General features: G+C 40.9%; 18 non-coding genes across 18 annotated transcripts; 6 read left to right on the top strand and 12 right to left on the bottom strand.

The window, feature by feature from the left end:
* The first annotated feature begins 4,634 nt into the window (after window positions 1–4,634).
* trnaa-agc (transfer RNA alanine (anticodon AGC)) lies at window positions 4,635–4,707 on the top strand. The gene has a single exon. It is a non-coding gene; the product is annotated as a tRNA-Ala (tRNA).
* A 692-nt stretch (window positions 4,708–5,399) lies between these two features.
* Window positions 5,400–5,472, top strand: trnaa-agc (transfer RNA alanine (anticodon AGC)). The gene has a single exon. It is a non-coding gene; the product is annotated as a tRNA-Ala (tRNA).
* Window positions 5,473–6,165: 693 nt separating this feature from the next.
* Window positions 6,166–6,238, top strand: trnaa-agc (transfer RNA alanine (anticodon AGC)). The gene has a single exon. It is a non-coding gene; the product is annotated as a tRNA-Ala (tRNA).
* A 693-nt stretch (window positions 6,239–6,931) lies between these two features.
* trnaa-agc (transfer RNA alanine (anticodon AGC)) lies at window positions 6,932–7,004 on the top strand. Its single transcript has one exon. It is a non-coding gene; the product is annotated as a tRNA-Ala (tRNA).
* A 576-nt stretch (window positions 7,005–7,580) lies between these two features.
* trnaf-gaa (transfer RNA phenylalanine (anticodon GAA)) lies at window positions 7,581–7,653 on the bottom strand. The gene has a single exon. It is a non-coding gene; the product is annotated as a tRNA-Phe (tRNA).
* An 88-nt stretch (window positions 7,654–7,741) lies between these two features.
* Window positions 7,742–7,815, bottom strand: trnai-aau (transfer RNA isoleucine (anticodon AAU)). Its single transcript has one exon. It is a non-coding gene; the product is annotated as a tRNA-Ile (tRNA).
* Window positions 7,816–7,922: 107 nt separating this feature from the next.
* Window positions 7,923–7,994, bottom strand: trnaq-cug (transfer RNA glutamine (anticodon CUG)). Its single transcript has one exon. It is a non-coding gene; the product is annotated as a tRNA-Gln (tRNA).
* Window positions 7,995–15,144: 7,150 nt separating this feature from the next.
* trnaf-gaa (transfer RNA phenylalanine (anticodon GAA)) lies at window positions 15,145–15,217 on the bottom strand. Its single transcript has one exon. It is a non-coding gene; the product is annotated as a tRNA-Phe (tRNA).
* An 88-nt stretch (window positions 15,218–15,305) lies between these two features.
* Window positions 15,306–15,379, bottom strand: trnai-aau (transfer RNA isoleucine (anticodon AAU)). The gene has a single exon. It is a non-coding gene; the product is annotated as a tRNA-Ile (tRNA).
* Window positions 15,380–15,484: 105 nt separating this feature from the next.
* On the bottom strand, window positions 15,485–15,556 carry trnaq-cug (transfer RNA glutamine (anticodon CUG)). The gene has a single exon. It is a non-coding gene; the product is annotated as a tRNA-Gln (tRNA).
* Window positions 15,557–16,379: 823 nt separating this feature from the next.
* On the top strand, window positions 16,380–16,452 carry trnaa-agc (transfer RNA alanine (anticodon AGC)). Its single transcript has one exon. It is a non-coding gene; the product is annotated as a tRNA-Ala (tRNA).
* A 569-nt stretch (window positions 16,453–17,021) lies between these two features.
* On the bottom strand, window positions 17,022–17,094 carry trnaf-gaa (transfer RNA phenylalanine (anticodon GAA)). Its single transcript has one exon. It is a non-coding gene; the product is annotated as a tRNA-Phe (tRNA).
* Window positions 17,095–17,182: 88 nt separating this feature from the next.
* On the bottom strand, window positions 17,183–17,256 carry trnai-aau (transfer RNA isoleucine (anticodon AAU)). Its single transcript has one exon. It is a non-coding gene; the product is annotated as a tRNA-Ile (tRNA).
* A 105-nt stretch (window positions 17,257–17,361) lies between these two features.
* On the bottom strand, window positions 17,362–17,433 carry trnaq-cug (transfer RNA glutamine (anticodon CUG)). The gene has a single exon. It is a non-coding gene; the product is annotated as a tRNA-Gln (tRNA).
* An 853-nt stretch (window positions 17,434–18,286) lies between these two features.
* Window positions 18,287–18,359, top strand: trnaa-agc (transfer RNA alanine (anticodon AGC)). Its single transcript has one exon. It is a non-coding gene; the product is annotated as a tRNA-Ala (tRNA).
* A 576-nt stretch (window positions 18,360–18,935) lies between these two features.
* Window positions 18,936–19,008, bottom strand: trnaf-gaa (transfer RNA phenylalanine (anticodon GAA)). The gene has a single exon. It is a non-coding gene; the product is annotated as a tRNA-Phe (tRNA).
* An 88-nt stretch (window positions 19,009–19,096) lies between these two features.
* trnai-aau (transfer RNA isoleucine (anticodon AAU)) lies at window positions 19,097–19,170 on the bottom strand. The gene has a single exon. It is a non-coding gene; the product is annotated as a tRNA-Ile (tRNA).
* A 105-nt stretch (window positions 19,171–19,275) lies between these two features.
* On the bottom strand, window positions 19,276–19,347 carry trnaq-cug (transfer RNA glutamine (anticodon CUG)). The gene has a single exon. It is a non-coding gene; the product is annotated as a tRNA-Gln (tRNA).
* Window positions 19,348–21,181: the final 1,834 nt, after the last annotated feature.

Below are 21,181 nucleotides of genomic sequence, written 5' to 3'. Positions count from 1 at the left end.
TAAGAGGGGAGGCTCAGCAAACACAGGAGGTTGCACAAGGGAGGACCTTGTGAATGGTTCACAGGCAGTCAGGTACTGCAAGACTCGCTGTGTCCATGCCTCACTGTGTTGCTCCATCAGCTTTTTGAAAAGCTGAGTCACACTGTTGCCCAGTGTCCTCTCCCTCATCATCCTAACTACCCGGTTGTCACATGAGTATCTAAGGAAACAACATTATAATCAGGGAAATGCTTTGTTTGCTAAAAATTAACACAATTAAAACATTGGCATTATGAATTACCTGTATGTCAGCAAAGCTGGGAACTGACTACGGTGGCCAATATCCAGCTGTCCTAAGATGTCCTCGGACCAGGCAGGATACTTCTTTTTGCACCGCTTGCACTCCAGATACTCAGTGGCAAGGTCGTACCAGCCGTCGATGTCGAGGACCTTGCGCACCGTGCGGTAAATTCCAGCAGCTGTTAGTCTGTGCTTACCGCAGCTTAGGCGAACACAGACAAGTGGAAACAACCACATCTTCAGCGGCATCCACAGAAAAAGTGGTCGGCAGAAGAAGAGGTCAGGAGAGGCAGGTGGCTGCGTGTTAATTAGAGGGGGCTGGGGAGGATACCACCAAAGCTTCAGCTGGGACACTAGCTCTGGCTTGCCGGTTTTTAAGTTTGTTTTAAATACAGTGTTCCGGATCCACTCATGCTGGAAAGGGGGAAGCTGATCTTTCCAGTGAACAGGAAGCTCAACTGGTGGCTGATGATGTTGAAGATCTGGTGTTTTTGCTGTTTCCGCTGATGGAGACGGATTGGCACAGGCCTCTGAGTGAATAGTAACAAACAATTTATGGTTAACAATATTATGATGACTGTTGCTTTTGATAGTAAGGTGCCACAAATTATGCCCATGAACAGCCAGTGAAGCAATAGTTTTGGATAAGTATTATTATTAATATGGGTATACTTAGAAATACAAGTTAAGAGAATGGTACTGTTAGGAAGCAAAGAAATTAGTGTGCACTTTATTGATGAAAGGGATATGGAATTAACACAATTCTCTGCGAATGAGAATCATATGAAATGGAGTAAGTAAAATGAGGCATGATTAGTATAAATTATTGAAGCACAAAGACATGAAGCATGCACACAGATACAGTAAGGAAAAACTGCTCAGCTGATAATGACAGCAATGAATCACCACCATCTAAGAGAGTGAGTAATGAAGAGCAAGCGACGTGGAAAAGTTATCTGATGAATGTTCAATAATGATTCGTTCGGAAACGCAAATAAATACACTGAAACCTTTGAACATCCTTAAGGTTTTGAAGAAGTGCACTCAAAGAATGCATCCCGCTTGAGGCATGATGTGACAACTCTGTACTGTAGATAAAAATTTGATTCATTATTTTTTGTAAAAAAAAATACTTAGTGTGTTTTCACAAAATATTCTTATAACATTTTCATTTGTGTCGTGTGCCACACCTGCAAAGAGCTGTGCTTCACATTGTGATGCAGCAAACACCAGTTCTTCATCATCTTCAGCTGTGGATCTGGAAGTGCCTGGAGCATAAATCTTAAAAATATTACTGTGAAAAATACACACAGCCAAATGTACAATACGATGGTGCTTACTTACCAGTAGTAAAAAGCTGCCTTTGGGCCATACGTTTGGCTGGGGGTTCTGCTGTAGGAGGAGATACAGTGGACTGCAGTTTTGGATCTGGAAACAGAAAGTTTGACATAACAATAAATAAACACATATATAACTGCTGTTGGGATAATTCTGTATCATGCTCAGTATTCACTCTCCTACTTACAGGGTTTAACAGGTGACATCAGTTTTTTTGCCAGCTGTGAAGGAGACAAGTGCTTGCCCCTTGCCAACAGCGATTTCACAGTGGCAGTCTGCTGTACACCTGTTTGGATGGCTGCAGGTGGAGGAGCAGGGACACTGGATGCTGCAGGTGGAGGTGCAGAGACACTGGATGCTGCAGGTGGAGGTGCAGAGGCAGCAGCAGAAGCCAGTCTTTTCAGGACATACGTCTTGAAAAGTGCCATGTTGGTTTTTGGCCTGGCATCTGCCTTAACCAGGTACCTGATGAGGGCTTGGGCCTCCTTGCTCTGGTCCTCAAACACATCTTTCATGGACCGGCCCTTAAAGTCACCAAACTCCACCATCAAGCACCCTGTATCTCCTTTTGCCCTGGCTTCTGCTTGCATTTCCTGTTTCCTCTGGTACTTCTCTACTTCTTCTGCAATCTCCCTGATGGAGGAAGTGTACTGAAGAAACAGGTGTTTGTTTTCTGACAAGGGTGTTGTCTGCAGCTTCTCATCAGAAATGCTAAGCACCAGGTACACCGCATACCCCAGAGCATGCTCTAGGAGCCATCTAAATCTTTGGCCCTGGTACTTGCCAAACTGAATCTTGCAGTGAGCCAGAACTAAAAACTGGTCACTGGAGTCTCCACCATTGCTGCTGACGAAAGCAGTGGCCTCTGCCAGCACCTCTTCCTTGGGTTTGGCCCTTCCAGACTCCCTGCTTACAAGGCGCTCTGCCTCTGCAGATGGCCCCAAGAGGAGTCTGCTTGATGTCGCTGATTGGCGGCGGAAAATCGGGTATGCGTACATTTTTTTCTGAAAAAAAAAAACATTAGAGAGAACATTACCTAGAGCAATCAGAAAGATACATGTACATTAAGTGTGAAACAATAATTTAACAAGGTAGATAATCCATATTATTGCAGTAGTAAATATGACCATGACCATAAAATGGACTTCTGGTGAATTTTCTACACATATGCCTAATATATGCATGGTAGTACAACTTAAAATCCATATAAATAAATGAGAAACAACAGAAATTAAAACATTAAGTTATAATATACACATTAAACTCTTAAGTCTTTACATTATGACTTTTATAAATAAAATGTTTGTACTTCAGCTATTTAATATAACTATTCTGTTGTGTAATATATCTGAAAACACAAGTAATAAAATAAACAAAATACAATATATGCTTATAATATTTTTACAATAGATTTATAAAATACAATACAATCTAATTACTAAATATATATCATATATTGTCATGAACAAGTGTTAAACTCAAATGTTTTTAAAGTTTGTGCAGTTGTCTTTATAAATATTACTTTGTTTTACCTAAAATAGAATTATTTTAAAAGTATAGAATTATTTGCTAAATTAAATGTTTAAGAAAAAACTGTTTAACTCTGTATTTCATGCAATTACATTATAAGTAACTGTAACTGTACATTTAAATACAGTAACGTTAGCTTTTTAGAGTGTACACCGCGATTATAGGGCCCAATATTGCTAGGTCGAATGGGGGCATTATTATTCTAAACAAATATCAGAACATTTTGTTTAATCATTTAACCAAATGGCGATGATTCCACCTTTTCTGATCACTAGCGACATGTTGCTCTGTATTTATCATGGGAAACATTACCGTTTTACAAGTTATGAAGAAAACATCTGCCGTAACGTTAACTTTCTGTCGATTGTAACTTATCATTTAACAGAAATACACACAGTATAATAAACTAATAATAAACTAATAATAAAGTAGCGTTACATCTGGCTTACCTGATTCAAAGATGACGATTATAATAAAAGCGTCGTGTGATTGGTCAAAAGTAAGCCATCGAGGAGAAACGCGATTGGTCAAACATACGTCACAGCAAAAAGAAATGCGATTGGTCAAAAGTAAGCCACTGAAGTGAAACGCGATTGGTCGAAATGACGTCAGCGCAAAGACAAACGTGATTGGTCAAAAGTAAGCCACAGGGGTTACACTCTATTGGTCAAAAGTAAGCCACCGAGGTGAGACGTGATTGGCTCATGTGGGCTTACTTTGGGCTTACTTTGGCTCTGTAGACGGGATGCTGCAGGCGCAAGCGAGAGGTAGCGGGATCGATGCCCGCATTCTCCACTTCTGTTTCCTTGCCTTTCACATTTCCTTCATTGCAAAGCTGGCGGCACCTTGAGGGTTGAAAGCAAAACTTCTTAGTTCAGCTTTGCCGGTTACTGCGTAGTACTTAGCATTGCAACACCTCAGAAGCCCTATCAAGTCACAGTTTTCTTTTATTCAGTGGCGCATCCGCAGTGGGACATCAAAGCGCTAAATATATAGCAGAGTGCTGTCGATCAGGCCATTGGAATCATCACCAGAAGCGACGTGACCATCTGGGAGAAGGATAGCGTTTTGGTCAAGTGGAAGCTGGTGGACTTAAGGTTGAAGCAGCTAGGTTTAAACTCGGATCGCTGGATTCAGAGTCCAGAGTGCTAACCATTACACCATGGAACCTCGAGATTGCTGATTGCTGCTGCCCGGGCGGAAGAGAATGAATAAAAAAAAAAAACAGCCTTGGAGGAAAGTAGCAGAATGTCAATCCAAAGTGGTGCCAATTTGCATTGTTTCTGAGTAACTCGTCATTCGGCATGCAAGGCTCCTCACACGTTTACTGGAGCAGGACCAGGTAGGGCCTTCAAAAGAAAAGCGCGATATTCCAGGTAATTTGACGACTAAATGGCGGGCAGGGCAAAGAGGCCACCACAGAGCAGATGTGATCTTTTATTATATTTTTTGACCACGTCGAAAAATCGGCCAATTTATGTCACCGAGGGGAATTAGCTCAAGTGGTAGAGCGCTCGCTTAGCATGCGAGAGGAAGCGGGATCGATGCCCGCATTCTCCACTTCTGTTTCCTTGCCTTTCACATTTCCTTCATTGCAAAGCTGGCGGCACCTTGAGGGTTGAAAGCAAAACTTCTTAGTTCAGCTTTGCCGGTTACTGCGTAGTACTTAGCATTGCAACACCTCAGAAGCCCTATCAAGTCACAGTTTTCTTTTATTCAGTGGCGCATCCGCAGTGGGACATCAAAGCGCTAAATATATAGCAGAGTGCTGTCGATCAGGCCATTGGAATCATCACCAGAAGCGACGTGACCATCTGGGAGAAGGATAGCGTTTTGGTCAAGTGGAAGCTGGTGGACTTAAGGTTGAAGCAGCTAGGTTTAAACTCGGATCGCTGGATTCAGAGTCCAGAGTGCTAACCATTACACCATGGAACCTCGAGATTGCTGATTGCTGCTGCCCGGGCGGAAGAGAATGAATAAAAAAAAAAAACAGCCTTGGAGGAAAGTAGCAGAATGTCAATCCAAAGTGGTGCCAATTTGCATTGTGTCTGAGTAACTCGTCATTCGGCATGCAAGGCTCCTCACACGTTTACTGGAGCAGGACCAGGTAGGGCCTTCAAAAGAAAAGCGCGATATTCCAGGTAATTTGACGACTAAATGGCGGGCAGGGCAAAGAGGCCACCACAGAGCAGATGTGATCTTTTATTATATTTTTTGACCACGTCGAAAAATCGGCCAATTTATGTCACCGAGGGGAATTAGCTCAAGTGGTAGAGCGCTCGCTTAGCATGCGAGAGGTAGCGGGATCGATGCCCGCATTCTCCACTTCTGTTTCCTTGCCTTTCACATTTCCTTCATTGCAAAGCTGGCGGCACCTTGAGGGTTGAAAGCAAAACTTCTTAGTTCAGCTTTGCCGGTTACTGCGTAGTACTTAGCATTGCAACACCTCAGAAGCCCTATCAAGTCACAGTTTTCTTTTATTCAGTGGCGCATCCGCAGTGGGACATCAAAGCGCTAAATATATAGCAGAGTGCTGTCGATCAGGCCATTGGAATCATCACCAGAAGCGACGTGACCATCTGGGAGAAGGATAGCGTTTTGGTCAAGTGGAAGCTGGTGGACTTAAGGTTGAAGCAGCTAGGTTTAAACTCGGATCGCTGGATTCAGAGTCCAGAGTGCTAACCATTACACCATGGAACCTCGAGATTGCTGATTGCTGCTGCCCGGGCGGAAGAGAATGAATAAAAAAAAAAAAACAGCCTTGGAGGAAAGTAGCAGAATGTCAATCCAAAGTGGTGCCAATTTGCATTGTTTCTGAGTAACTCGTCATTCGGCATGCAAGGCTCCTCACACGTTTACTGGAGCAGGACCAGGTAGGGCCTTCAAAAGAAAAGCGCGATATTCCAGGTAATTTGACGACTAAATGGCGGGCAGGGCAAAGAGGCCACCACAGAGCAGATGTGATCTTTTATTATATTTTTTGACCACGTCGAAAAATCGGCCAATTTATGTCACCGAGGGGAATTAGCTCAAGTGGTAGAGCGCTCGCTTAGCATGCGAGAGGAAGCGGGATCGATGCCCGCATTCTCCACTTCTGTTTCCTTGCCTTTCACATTTCCTTCATTGCAAAGCTGGCGGCACCTTGAGGGTTGAAAGCAAAACTTCTTAGTTCAGCTTTGCCGGTTACTGCGTAGTACTTAGCATTGCAACACCTCAGAAGCCCTATCAAGTCACAGTTTTCTTTTATTCAGTGGCGCATCCGCAGTGGGACATCAAAGCGCTAAATATATAGCAGAGTGCTGTCGATCAGGCCATTGGAATCATCACCAGAAGCGACGTGACCATCTGGGAGAAGGATAGCGTTTTGGTCAAGTGGAAGCTGGTGGACTTAAGGTTGAAGCAGCTAGGTTTAAACTCGGATCGCTGGATTCAGAGTCCAGAGTGCTAACCATTACACCATGGAACCTCGAGATTGCTGATTGCTGCTGCTCGGGCGGAAGAGAATGAATAAAAAAAAAAAAACAGCCTTGGAGGAAAGTAGCAGAATGTCAATCCAAAGTGGTGCCAATTTGCATTGTTTCTGAGTAACTCGTCATTCGGCATGCAGGGCTCCTCACACGTTTACTGGAGCAGGACCAGGTAGGGCCTTCAAAAGAAAAGCGCGATATTCCAGGTAATTTGACGACTAAATGGCGGGCAGGGCAAAGAGGCCACCACAGAGCAGATGTGATCTTTTATTTTATTTTTTGACCACGTCGAAAAATCGGCCAATTTATGTCACCGAGGGGAATTAGCTCAAGTGGTAGAGCGCTCGCTTAGCATGCGAGAGGTAGCGGGATCGATGCCCGCATTCTCCACTTCTGCTTCCTTGCCTTTCACATTTCCTTCATTGCAAAGCTGGCGGCACCTTGAGGGTTGAAAGCAAAACTTCTTAGTTCAGCTTTGCCGGTTCCTGCGTAGTACTTAGCATTGCAACACCTCAGAAGCCCTATCAAGTCACAGTTTTCTTTTATTCAGTGGCGCATCCGCAGTGGGACATCAAAGCGCTAAATATATAGCAGAGTGCTGTCGATCAGGCCATTGGAATCATCACCAGAAGCGACCATCTGGGACAGTGATCACCAAACTTGTTCCTGGAGGGCCGGTGTCCTGCAGATTTTAGTTCCAACCCTAATCAAACACACCTGACCAAGCTAATCAAGGTCTTACTGGGTATACTTGAAACATCCAGGCAGGTGTGTTGAGGCAAGATGGAGCTAAACCCTGCAGGGACACCAGCCCTCCACGACCAGGATTGGTGACCCCTGATCTGGGAGAAGGATATCGTTTTGGTCAAGTGGAAGCAGGTGGACTTAAGGGTGAAGCAGCTAGGTTTTTTGGATGAGTTTCGGTCACCTGACCTTCATGCCAAAAACAGAACTACCACACTGCTTTGCCGAAACCCGGGATCGAACCAGGGACCTTTAGATCTTCAGTCTAACGCTCTCCCAACTGAGCTATTTCGGCTTCGTTGACTCAGCTTTCCTGCAACATGCATGTCTGTGAGACCGATCAGAGCCTTAAAATGCCTCTGTGTCCTAAGACAGTAAAAGTTTGGCCAATACGGGGCTCGAACCCGCGACCTTGGCGTTATTAGCACCACGCTCTAACCAGCTGAGCTAACCGGCCACTTTCAGCTCACATTACTACAAAGCCCAGACTAACTGTCATTCTCCAGACACTCAATGGGATTAGCATGATATTGCAGCTTTTTTGAGCAGTGCTGGCAAAAAGCCAGGTTCCACCGAGATTTGAACTCGGATCGCTGGATTCAGAGTCCAGAGTGCTAACCATTACACCATGGAACCTTTAGGCTACTGAATGCTGCTGCCCGGGCGAAAGAGAATGAATAAAAAAAAAACAGCCTTGGAGGAAAATAGCAGAATGTCAATCCAAGGCGGTGCCAATTTGCATTGTTTCTGAGTAACTCGTGATTCGGCATGCAGGGCTCCTCACACGTTTACTGGAGCAGGACCAGGTAGGGCCTTCAAAAGAAAAGCGCGATATTCCAGGTAATTTGACGACTAAATGGCGGGCAGGGCAAAGAGGCCACCACAGAGCAGATGTGATCTCTTATTTTATTTTTTGACCACGTCGAAAAAGCAGCCAATGAACAGCACCGAGGGAAATTAGCTCAAATAGTAGAGCGCTCGATCAGGCCATTGGAATCATCACCAGAAGCGACGTGACCATCTGGGAGAAGGATAGCGTTTTGGTCAAGTGGAAGCTGGTGGACTTAAGGTTGAAGCAGCTAGGTTTAAACTCGGATCGCTGGATTCAGAGTCCAGAGTGCTAACCATTACACCATGGAACCTCGAGATTGCTGATTGCTGCTGCCCGGGCGGAAGAGAATGAATAAAAAAAAAAAAAAACAGCCTTGGAGGAAAGTAGCAGAATGTTAATCCAAAGTGGTGCCAATTTGCATTGTTTCTGAGTAACTCGTCATTCGGCATGCAGGGCTCCTCACACGTTTACTGGAGCAGGACCAGGTAGGGCCTTCAAAAGAAAAGCGCGATATTCCAGGTAATTTGACGACTAAATGGCGGGCAGGGCAAAGAGGCCACCACAGAGCAGATGTGATCTTTTATTATATTTTTTGACCACGTCGAAAAATCGGCCAATTTATGTCACTGAGGGGAATTAGCTCAAGTGGTAGAGCGCTCGGCCATACCACCCTGGGTACGCTAGAGGGAGTTAGTGTGCAAACAGGAAGTGAAAGGCTGCAGACGGGAGAGAAAGGCTCTCCTTTTCTTTTGTTGTTTTATTTAGTTTTTTTTGGGTGTTTAATATAGTTTAAGGAGTTATTATTTTTATTTTTGGAGTTTAAACCACCTGACAGCAGCACATGTGCTAGCTGGAAGGTGGTTATTCACTTTTTTTGCTTGGATTTTTTTGGGACAATGGAAAGCACAAAGGACAAAATCACTGGACTTTCGGGCAAAACAAGAGGAGAAAATAACACAGAGATGGATGGTGAAAAGCAAAGAGGAGACGACACGGGAGTACGAGAGGGAAAACAGATGGGAAACAACACAGCACGAGGAGGAGAAACAAACATGGCTAACATGGAACGACAAGAAAATCAGCAACAGGAAAGACAACATGAAAGGAGAGGAAAGAAGTACTTGAAGGAAGCAACTGTAATACTAAACGTGGACAAAGTAAAAGAGGTGAGAGTTTCAGACATTATTAAGGCGTTAACAGAAAAATGTGGACATGGGAGAATTTTGGCAATAAGACCGAGAAAGGACAAAGAATATGAAATAACTTTAGAAGAGGAAGAAACTTGTGACAAACTGATTGATGGACTAACAATAAATGAAGAGAACTGTGAAGTTAAAATGTTACAAAACAGAGACTATGTTGTCTCCTTTATGCACTTGCCTGTTTATCTGGAGGATAGTGTAATATTAGAAAAATTGGATGGATGGGGTGTTAGCCCCTTATCAAAAATTAAAAGGAGGACATATCCGGGCACTGAGATTGAGGATGGGACAAGGTTCATTAAGACACGGTTTCCCAAGGAGGTGGCTTCGCTTCCATATAGCACGAAGTTTGAAACGGCAGAAGGACCACAATATTTCCGGGTGATGCACAGCCACCAAGTTAAGACTTGTAGGCTGTGTATGAGCCCGGAGCATGTGATGAAGGACTACCCAGACTTTAGGTGCTTTAAGTGCGAAGAAAGAGGACATTTTGCAAGAAACTGTGATGCAATTAAATGCCCGGAATGCCTCCAAATTTTAGCAAAATGTGAATGTTGGATGGAGGCAGAGGAAGGAGAAGAAAGAAACCAGATAAGCAGGCAAGTGCATAAAGTAAACAATGTAGAACAAAATGAAGGAGAAGAACAAGCTGGAGTTTTACAACCAAAAGACTTACCGAAAGAGAAACAAAATGGAAAAGAAATTCAAGAGGATAAGAAAATGCATGAGAGGAATAATGAAGATGACATTTTTTGTGAAGAAAGACATGAAGAAGAGAGAGGAAAAATGCAAAATGAAGCAAATGAAAGACTGATATTGGAAGAAAGGGAGAGGCAAACGCTTTTCAAAGAAAAGGAAAAAAGAGAAGAAGAGGATAATGAAAACATAGAAATGGAAACAATGGACAATTCTCAGATGTGTGGAGACAATGAGGTGAAGACTGGACAAAGAAATGAAGAAAAAAGTAATGAAATTGGAAGAGAAGAAGAAATTAAAATGGACAGAGAGGAGAGAAGAACAATTCGAAGAAGGACATTAAAGATTAAACCTAATCTAGAAAGTACAAAGAGAAAATTGACTACAAGAATGAAAAACATGAACAGATATGAAGTGTTAAAGGAAATGGAGGGAGATGATGAGTAATAATGATTTTTAGGTTTTTAATTTTATCTTTATTTCTTTTAATGGTTTTAAAATGTGTATCTTTTAATGCAAGAGGTATGATGGAAAAAGGGAAATTCGAGAAAATAAGAGAAAAATGTAAAAATAAGGACATGATAGTATTACAAGAAACAAACTGGAAAGATTATGTAATGGAAGATTTTAAAAAGAAGTGGGAGGGGGATATCTTATATAACAATGGTGATGGTAAATCTGGAAGAGGGGTGGCATTTTTATTAAAAAAAGATGTTTTTAATATTAAAAAAATCGTGTATAAAGACAATAATGGAAAGTGTTTAGTGATAGAAGTAAACTATGAAGGACAAGAAATGATTATAGCCAATATACATGCACCTACGGAAGAGAAAGATAAAAAAGAGTTTTTTAAGATTTTAAATAAGGTAATTGAGAGACATAAAAAAATAATAATGGTAGGAGATTTTAATACAGTTTTTAATAAACAAGACATGGCAGATGGAATGGTTTTTAAATCTGACACAGCAAGGAAAGAACTAAAGGAGATAATAAAAGAAAATAATTTAATAGACATATGGAGGGAAAATAACAAAGAAAAAAGAGAGTTTTCAAGGAGACAAATAGTTGGAGATTTTATATGTCAAACAAGAATAGATTTTATATTATGTACTAGGAATATTGAGAATTTTATAGAAAACATACAGTATGAAGAGAACAGTTTTAGTGATCATAAGCTCTTGCATTTTAAAGTGAATGTAGATAACATACAAAAAGGACCAGGAACTTGGATTTTAAACACAACCATTTTAAAAAATGAAGATTATGTTCAAAAAGTCAAAGAAATAATAGAGAAAGAAAAAGAAAATAGAATGTATGATGAAGATAAAAGGATATGGTGGGAAAACACAAAATACCAAATAAGAAAATACACAATCAAATATTGCGCAGTACTACAAAGATGTAAAAAGTATACAGAAAAAGAAGTTTAAAAATCCTTAGAAAAAGAATTAAACAAAGAAAATAAAGATATTGAAAAAATCAAAGAAATAGAGCAAAAATTAAGAGATTTAGAAGAAGACAAATATAAGGGGGCAATGTTGAGGAGCAGATCTAAATACACAGTAGAAGGGGAAAAATGCACGAAATTCTTTTTTGATTTAGAGAAGCAAAGAGGTAAAGCAGGAATACTAAAGGAAATTAAAGGGAGAAATGGAAAAATTGTGAAAGGAAACATAGAAATACTAGAAGAAATCAAACATTTTTATGAAGATCTTTTTGAAGCAAAAGGTATTGATGAAGAAAAAGAAAGGAAGATTCTAAATTATATAAAAGTAAAATTAGAAAAAGATGACAACAAAGAATGTGACAGAGAAATAGATGAAGAAGAGATTGAAATTGCAATAAATCAACTAAATAAAAAGAAAAGTCCAGGTATAGATGGAATAGGAAATGAATTTTATATTGTTTTTAAAGATATTTTAAAAGGAATACTAAAAGAAGTTTTTAAAGGAATTTTTAAATGTAAAGAGATGAATGAAAGAATGGGGATGGGATTAATGAAGTTAATATATAAAAGAAAAGGAGCAAAAACTGAATTACAAAATTATAGACCAATAACAATGTTAAATACAGATTTAAAGATTTTAGCAAAAGTTTTAGCGAATAGATTAAAGGAAGTAATGCCTAAATTAATTAAATCAAACCAAGCATATGCAATAAAAGGGAGAGATATTGCAGATGTAACAATGAGTATTAAAAGCACAATAGATTATATACAAGAAAAGAAGATGAATGGTTTTTTAATTAGTGTAGATTTTGAAAAGGCTTTTGACAGAGTAGAACATACTTACTTATTTGATGTGCTCAAAACATTTGGATTTGGAGAGAATTTTATTAATTGGATTAAAATTTTATATAAAGGGGCTTTAACAAAAGTAAAATGCAATGGTTTTTTAACAGATTGTTTTAAAATTACAAGATCAATTAGACAAGGATGTCCTCTTTCAGCGCTATTATATTCCCTAGTCGCAGAACCTTTAGGGTTAGCAATAAAACAAGAAACTAAAATTAAAGGAATAAAAATAGAAGAAGAGGAGGATGAAGGAAAAATATACCAGTATGCTGATGATACAACAATAATAGTGAAGGAGAAAAAGAGTGTAAAAGAAGCCATGAAAAAAGTACAGGAGTTTTGTAAGGGAACAGGAAGCAAAATAAATGAAAATAAAACACAATATATGAGGTTTGGTAAAGCAGATATTTTAACAGATTGTTTTCAATTTAGAGAAGTAGAAGAGCTGAAAATTTTAGGAATTTTAATTGGTAAAAATGAAAGAAAAGCAACAGAAAAGATGTGGGATGATCTAATAAGAGGAATAGAATCAAGATTAAATTTCTGGAGGATGAGAGAACTTTGCTTAAAGGGGAAAGCCTTAATTTTAAATGTTTTAATGACATCAAAGCTATGGTATAAATTATATGTAACAGAAATGCCATGTTGGATAGAAGGGAGATTGAAAAAGTGTGTTCAAGATTTTTTATGGGAGGGGAAACCCCCAAGAATTGCGTACAATACAATAATTGGAGCAACAGAAGAAGGAGGGATAGGATTGATGGATATTAAACAAAGAAAGAATTGTCTTAGAATCAAAATAGTTAAAAAGCTTTTACAAGAGGAGAACTCAACAGAATGGAAAAAAGTTATGAAATATTTTTTAAACAAAGTTGGCAATTTTAACTTAGGAGAAGACATTCTTTGGTTAAAAACAAAAAACTGGATGACGGAAAAGTTACCAGGGTTTTATCAAGAAATTTTAAGTGCATGGGGGAAATTTTTAGACGGAGTATTTTATCAAGTAAAGGGAAGAGAAAACTTGTTAAATCAACCTTTGTTTTTAAATAAAAGTATTTTAAAAGAAGGGAAGGAACTATTTTTTAAAAAATGGATGGATGTAGGGATTTTAAGAATAAGGGATGTTCTTTATGAATTCAAAAAGGGATTTTTAACTAAGCAATATATAGTCGACTTAATGGAAGAAGCTAAAGAGGAATACAGTGTAAAGGAAATAGAAAATAAACTTGAAACGGTCAAAGGTGCCATACCAAAAGAATGGATTACAAGAATAGAAAATATGGAAGAAGGTGGGAATGAAAAAATCATACATGTCAATTTAAAAGGAAAGCTTTGTGATTTTAAAGATTGTTTACTGAAAGACTTTTATGTGTATTTTAGAGATAGTGTATTTCAAGAACCAATAGCAAATAACTTTTGGGTACAAAGATTGAATAGTGTGAAAAAGGAAAATATATGGAAAAACATGAGAGGGAAAATAATAGAAACAAGATTGGAATGTTTTGAATATTTTATAAGACACAAGGCAATTTTTACTGAGTGCATTTTAACAAAGATACAGAGAGAACCAAATGCAACATGTAAGGTATGTTTTCAAGAAGATGAAGGAATTTTACACCTGTTTTTATACTGTAAAGAATTAGAATGTTTTTACATGAAATGCCAAAAAATGCTAAAAGATTTATTAAAAGATTGGGATGAAGAACAATTGGAATGGAATACTCTAGTGATGTTCGGATGGAATATGGAAAACAAAAACAAAAAGTTTGTAAATCTTCTTATAATGATGATTAAAAAATGTGTGTGGGAAAGAAGAAATGTAGCAAAACAGGAAAAAGTTGTTTTAAATGTGTGGAATATACTAAAACGAAAAATGGAAAGTTACATAAAAAGTCTGTACTGGTATTTTAAAGGAGAAGATATGTTACCAAGCTTTTATGATGTGTTTAATGATGAAGTGTATAATGTTTTAAATGGTTTAAAGTGGAAAATGCCCAAAGAGGATGTTATTTTATGAAGAATGTTTATTTTAATGTATTTGTTTTGTGAAATTTCTTGAAGTATTTGAATGTTAATGTGATAAGTTTTTGAATAAAGAAAAAAAAAAAAAAAAAAAAAAAAAAAAAAAAAAAAAAGAGCGCTCGCTTAGCATGCGAGAGGTAGCGGGATCGATGCCCGCATTCTCCACTTCTGTTTCCTTGCCTTTCACATTTCCTTCATTGCAAAGCTGGCGGCACCTTGAGGGTTGAAAGCAAAACTTCTTAGTTCAGCTTTGCCGGTTCCTGTGTAGTACTTAGCATTGCAACACCTCAGAAGCCCTATCAAGTCACAGTTTTCTTTTATTCAGTGGCGCATCCGCAGTGGGACATCAAAGCGCTAAATATATAGCAGAGTGCTGTCGATCAGGCCATTGGAATCATCACCAGAAGCGACCATCTGGGACAGTGATCACCAAACTTGTTCCTGGAGGGCCGGTGTCCTGCAGATTTTAGTTCCAACCCTAATCAAACACACCTGACCAAGCTAATCAAGGTCTTACTGGGTATACTTGAAACATCCAGGCAGGTGTGTTGAGGCAAGATGGAGCTAAACCCTGCAGGGACACCAGCCCTCCACGACCAGGATTGGTGACCCCTGATCTGGGAGAAGGATATCGTTTTGGTCAAGTGGAAGCAGGTGGACTTAAGGGTGAAGCAGCTAGGTTTTTTGGATGAGTTTCGGTCACCTGACCCTCATGCCAAAAACAGAACTACCACACTGCTTTGCCGAAACCCGGGATCGAACCAGGGACCTTTAGATCTTCAGTCTAACGCTCTCCCAACTGAGCTATTTCGGCTGCCTTGACTCAGCTTTCCTGCAACATGCATGTCTGCGAGACCGATCAGAGCCTTAAAATGACTCTGAGTCCTAAGACAGTAAAAGTTTGGCCAATACGGGGCTCGAACCCGTGACCTTGGCGTTATTAGCACCACGCTCTAACCAGCTGAGCTAACCGGCCACTTTCAGCTCACATTACTACAAAGGCCAGACTAACTGTCATTCTCCAGACTCCAAGGGATTAGCATGCTATTCCAGCTTTTTTGAGCAGTGCTGGCAAAAAGCCAGGTTCCACCGAGATTTGAACTCGGATCGCTGGATTCAGAGTCCAGAGTGCTAACCATTACACCATGGAACCTTTAGGCTAATGAATGCTGCTGCCCGGGCGGAAGAGAATGAATAAAAAAAAAACAGCCTTGGAGGAAAATAGCAGAATGTCAATCCAAGGCGGTGCCAATTTGCATTGTTTCTGAGTAACTCGTGATTCGGCATGCAGGGCTCCTCACACGTTTACTGGAGCAGGACCAGGTAGGGCCTTCAAAAGAAAAGCGCGATATTCCAGGTAATTTGACGACTAAATGGCGGGCAGGGCAAAGAGGCCACCACAGAGCAGATGTGATCTTTTATTTTATTTTTTGACCACGTCGAAAAAGCGGCCAATGAACTGCACCGAGGGAAATTAGCTCAAATAGTAGAGCGCTCGATCAGGCCATTGGAATCATCACCAGAAGCGACGTGACCATCTGGGAGAAGGATAGCGTTTTGGTCAAGTGGAAGCTGGTGGACTTAAGGTTGAAGCAGCTAGGTTTAAACTCGGATCGCTGGATTCAGAGTCCAGAGTGCTAACCATTACACCATGGAACCTCGAGAATACTGATTGCTGCTTCCCGGGCGGAAGAGAATGAATAAAAAAAAAAAACAGCCTTGGAGGAAAGTAGCAGAATGTCAATCCAAAGTGGTGCCAATTTGCATTGTTTCTGAATAACTCGTCATTCGGCATGCAGGGCTCCTCACACGTTTACTGGAGCAGGACCAGGTAGGGCCTTCAAAAGAAAAGCGCGATATTCCAGGTAATTTGACGACTAAATGGCGGGCAGGGCAAAGAGGCCACCACAGAGCAGATGTGATCTTTTATTATATTTTTTGACCACGTTGAAAAATCGGCCAATTTATGTCACCGAGGGGAATTAGCTCAAGTGGTAGAGCGCTCGCTTAGCATGCGAGAGGTAGCGGGATCGATGCCCGCATTCTCCACTTCTGCTTCCTTGCCTTTCACATTTCCTTCATTGTAAAGCTGGCGGCACCTTGAGGGTTGAAAGCAAAACTTCTTAGTTCAGCTTTGCCGGTTCCTGCGTAGTACTTAGCATTGCAACACCTCAGAAGCCCTATCAAGTCACAGTTTTCTTTTATTCAGTGGCGCATCCGCAGTGGGACATCAAAGCGCTAAATATATAGCAGAGTGCTGTCGATCAGGCCATTGGAATCATCACCAGAAGCGACCATCTGGGACAGTGATCACCAAACTTGTTCCTGGAGGGCCGGTGTCCTGCAGATTTTAGTTCCAACCCTAATCAAACACACCTGACCAAGCTAATCAAGGTCTTACTGGGTATACTTGAAACATCCAGGCAGGTGTGTTGAGGCAAGATGGAGCTAAACCCTGCAGGGACACCAGCCCTACACGACCAGGATCCCTGATCTGGGAGAAGGATATCGTTTTGGTCAAGTGGAAGCAGGTGGACTTAAGGGTGAAGCAGCTAGGTTTTTTGGATGAGTTTCGGTCACCTGACCCTCATGCCAAAAACAGAACTACCACACTGCTTTGCCGAAACCCGGGATCGAACCAGGGACCTTTAGATCTTCAGTCTAACGCTCTCCCAACTGAGCTATTTCGGCTGCGTTGACTCAGCTTTCCTGCAACATGCATGTCTGTGAGACCGATCAGAGCCTTAAAATGCCTCTGAGTCCTAAGACAGTAAAAGTTTGGCCAATACGGGGCTTGAACCCGCGACCTTGGCGTTATTAGCACCACGCTCTAACCAGCTGAGCTAACCGGCCACTTTCAGCTCACTTTACTACAAAGCCCAGACTAACTGTCATTCTCCAGACTCCAAGGGATTAGCATGATATTCCAGCTTTTTTGAGCAGTGCTGGCAAAAAGCCAGGTTCCACCGAGATTTGAACTCGGATCGCTGGATTCAGAGTCCAGAGTGCTAACCATTACACCATGGAACCTTTAGGCTACTGAATGCTGCTGCCCGGGCGAAAGAGAATGAATAAAAAAAAAAAACGGAAGAGAATGAATTAAAAAAAAAAACAGCCTTGGAGGAAAGTAGCAGAATGTCAATCCAAGGCGGTGCCAATTTGCATTGTTTCTGAGTAACTCGTGATTCGGCATGCAGGGCTCCTCACACGTTTACTGGAACAGGACCAGGTAGGGCCTTCAAAAGAAAAGCGCGATATTCCAGGTAATTTGACGACTAAATGGCGGGCAGGGCAAAGAGGCCACCACAGAGCAGATGTGATCTATTATTTTATTTTTTGACCACGTCGAAAAAGCGGCCAATGAACAGCACCGAGGGAAATTAGCTCAAATAGTAGAGCGCTCGATCAGGCCATTGGAATCATCACCAGAAGCGACGTGACCATCTGGGAGAAGGATAGCTTTTTGGTCAAGTGGAAGCTGGTGGACTTAAGGTTGAAGCAGCTAGGTTTAAACTCGGATCGCTGGATTCAGAGTCCAGAGTGCTAACCATTACACCATGGAACCTCGAGATTGCTGATTGCTGCTGCCCGGGCAGAAGAGAATGAATAAAAAAAAAAAAACAGCCTTGGAGGAAAGTAGCAGAATGTCAATCCAAAGTGGTGCCAATTTGCATTGTTTCTGAGTAACTCGTCATTCGGCATGCAGGGCTCCTCACACGTTTACTGAAGCAGGACCAGGTAGGGCCTTCAAAAGAAAAGCGCGATATTCCAGGTAATTTGACGACTAAATGGCGGGCAGGGCAAAGAGGCCACCACAGAGCAGATGTGATCTTTTATTATATTTTTTGACCACGTTGAAAAATCGGCCAATTTATGTCACCAAGGGGAATTAGCTCAAGTGGTAGAGCGCTCGCTTAGCATGCGAGAGGTAGCGGGATCGATGCCCGCATTCTCCACTTCTGCTTCCTTGCCTTTCACATTTCCTTCATTGCAAAGCTGGCGGCACCTTGAGGGTTGAAAGCAAAACTTCTTAGTTCAGCTTTGCCGGTTCCTGCGTAGTACTTAGCATTGCAACACCTCAGAAGCCCTATCAAGTCACAGTTTTCTTTTATTCAGTGGCGCATCCGCAGTGGGACATCAAAGCGCTAAATATATAGCAGAGTGCTGTCGATCAGGCCATTGGAATCATCACCAGAAGCGACCATCTGGGACAGTGATCACCAAACTTGTTCCTGGAGGGCCGGTGTCCTGCAGATTTTAGTTCCAACCCTAATCAAACACACCTGACCAAGCTAATCAAGGTCTTACTGGGTATACTTGAAACATCCAGGCAGGTGTGTTGAGGCAAGATGGAGCTAAACCCTGCAGGGACACCAGCCCTCCACGACCAGGATTGGTGACCCCTGATCTGGGAGAAGGATATCGTTTTGGTCAAGTGGAAGCAGGTGGACTTAAGGGTGAAGCAGCTAGGTTTTTTGGATGAGTTTCGGTCACCTGACCCTCATGCCAAAAACAGAACTACCACACTGCTTTGCCGAAACCCGGGATCGAACCAGGGACCTTTAGATCTTCAGTCTAACACTCTCCCAACTGAGCTATTTCGGCTGCGTTGACTCAGCTTTCCTGCAACATGCATGTCTGTGAGACCGATCAGAGCCTTAAAATGCCTCTGAGTCCTAAGACAGTAAAAGTTTGGCTAATACGGGGCTCGAACCCGCGACCTTGGCGTTATTAGCACCACACTCTAACCAGCTGAGCTAACCGGCCACTTTCAGCTCACGTTACTACAAAGCCCAGACTAACTGTCATTCTCCAGACTCCAAGGGATTAGCATGCTATTCCAGCTTTTTTGAGCAGTGCTGGCAAAAAGCCAGGTTCCACCGAGATTTGAACTCGGATCGCTGGATTCAGAGTCCAGAGTGCTAACCATTACACCATGGAACCTTTAGGCTACTGAATGCTGCTGCCCGGGCGGAAGAGAATGAATAAAAAAAAAAACAGCCTTGGAGGAAAATAGCAGAATGTCAATCCAAGGCGGTGCCAATTTGCATTGTTTCTGAGTAACTCGTGATTCGGCATGCAGGGCACCTCACACGTTTACTGGAGCAGGACCAGGTAGGGCCTTCAAAAGAAAAGCGCGATATTCCAGGTAATTTGACGACTAAATGGCGGGCAGGGCAAAGAGGCCACCACAGAGCAGATGTGATCTTTTATTTTATTTTTTGACCACGTCGAAAAAGCGGCCAATGAACAGCACCGAGGGAAATTAGCTCAAATAGTAGAGTGCTCGATCAGGCCATTGGAATCATCACCAGAAGCGACGTGACCATCTGGGAGAAGGATAGTGTTTTGGTCAAGTGGAAGCTGGTGGACTTAAGGTTGAAGCAGCTAGGTTTAAACTCGGATCGCTGGATTCAGAGTCCAGAGTGCTAACCATTACACCATGGAACCTCGAGATTGCTGATTGCTGCTGCCCGGGCGGAAGAGAATGTTTAAAAAAAAAAAAAAACAGCCTTGGAGGAAAGTAGCAGAATGTCAATCCAAAGTGGTGCCAATTTGCATTGTTTCTGAGTAACTCGTCATTCGGCATGCAGGGCTCCTCACACGTTTAATGGAGCAGGACCAGGTAGGTCCTTCAAAAGAAAAGCGCGATATTCCAGGTAATTTGATGACTAAATGGCGGGCAGGGCAAAGAGGCCACCACAGAGCAGATGTGATCTTTTATTATATTTTTTGACCACGTCGAAAAATCGGCCAATTTATGGCACCGAGGGGAATTAGCTCAAGTGGTAGAGCGCTCGCTGCGCAAAGGAAGGGGCCCAATCTTCTCGCTCACTCGCAAGCGAACAAGTCGCAAAAAACGGAAAAATGCGACAAATTTCGCTTGCAGTAGTGTTCGCGGCTTTGTGACTGTGCATAATGTGGTATTTTGGTTGCATATTGCATGTCATTCTAAATGTCATTTTTTGCGTGCTGGATTCGAACACACGATCTGTGTAACACAATATCCAATCAGTGTCGGTTTCAGCGGAGCCAATCAGCTGCGCTCTTGTTGAAATTTTACTGACGTAACACAGGCAATTATATTGATATTACTATTATTATGTGGATATTGTTCTTAAAAAGCTTATTACGTTAGTTAAAAATGAATAAAAATGTTTCAATTAAACATATGTATGCATGCTTATGTATATATATTATATATATATATATATATATATATATATATATATATATTATATTTCTTTATGTAATAATAACTTTAAATGAATGCACACAAAAACAAGTAATATGCAAAATGGTTTATTAAAATGAATACAAATATATAAATTGTAAAACAATGTAAAAAAACTAAATAAAAACATGTCTTAATATATAAACTATATAATATACAATAAATAAAAACAATACAATATATATTTATTTATTATGCACATATAATATATTAAAACAATACTATATATAAATATATTTATTTATTATACTCATTATATAAAAACAATACTCTATATATATATATTTATTTTTATACACACAATATATTAAACAATAATATGAATAAATAATAAAATGCAAGAGTGGGGGCACGTAATAGATAAAATATAGCTTTTAAGCAATGTATAAAATGTTATTTTTTTAAGAAATATAAATATATTTTTACATAAAATGCAAATAAGTACACACAATTAAATAAGTACACACAAGACAAAATAAGAGTGGGCCTATGTAATATAAAAGTCTATAAAGTCTATAAAGTGCTACTTTAAAAGGCTACATA

The sequence above is a fragment of the Danio rerio genome, chromosome 3 (genome assembly GCF_052040795.2).
Source record: "Danio rerio strain M-AB ecotype USA chromosome 3, GRCz13ab, whole genome shotgun sequence".
Classification (NCBI taxonomy): domain Eukaryota; kingdom Metazoa; phylum Chordata; class Actinopteri; order Cypriniformes; family Danionidae; genus Danio; species Danio rerio.
This window is presented reverse-complemented; position numbering and strand designations above follow the sequence as displayed.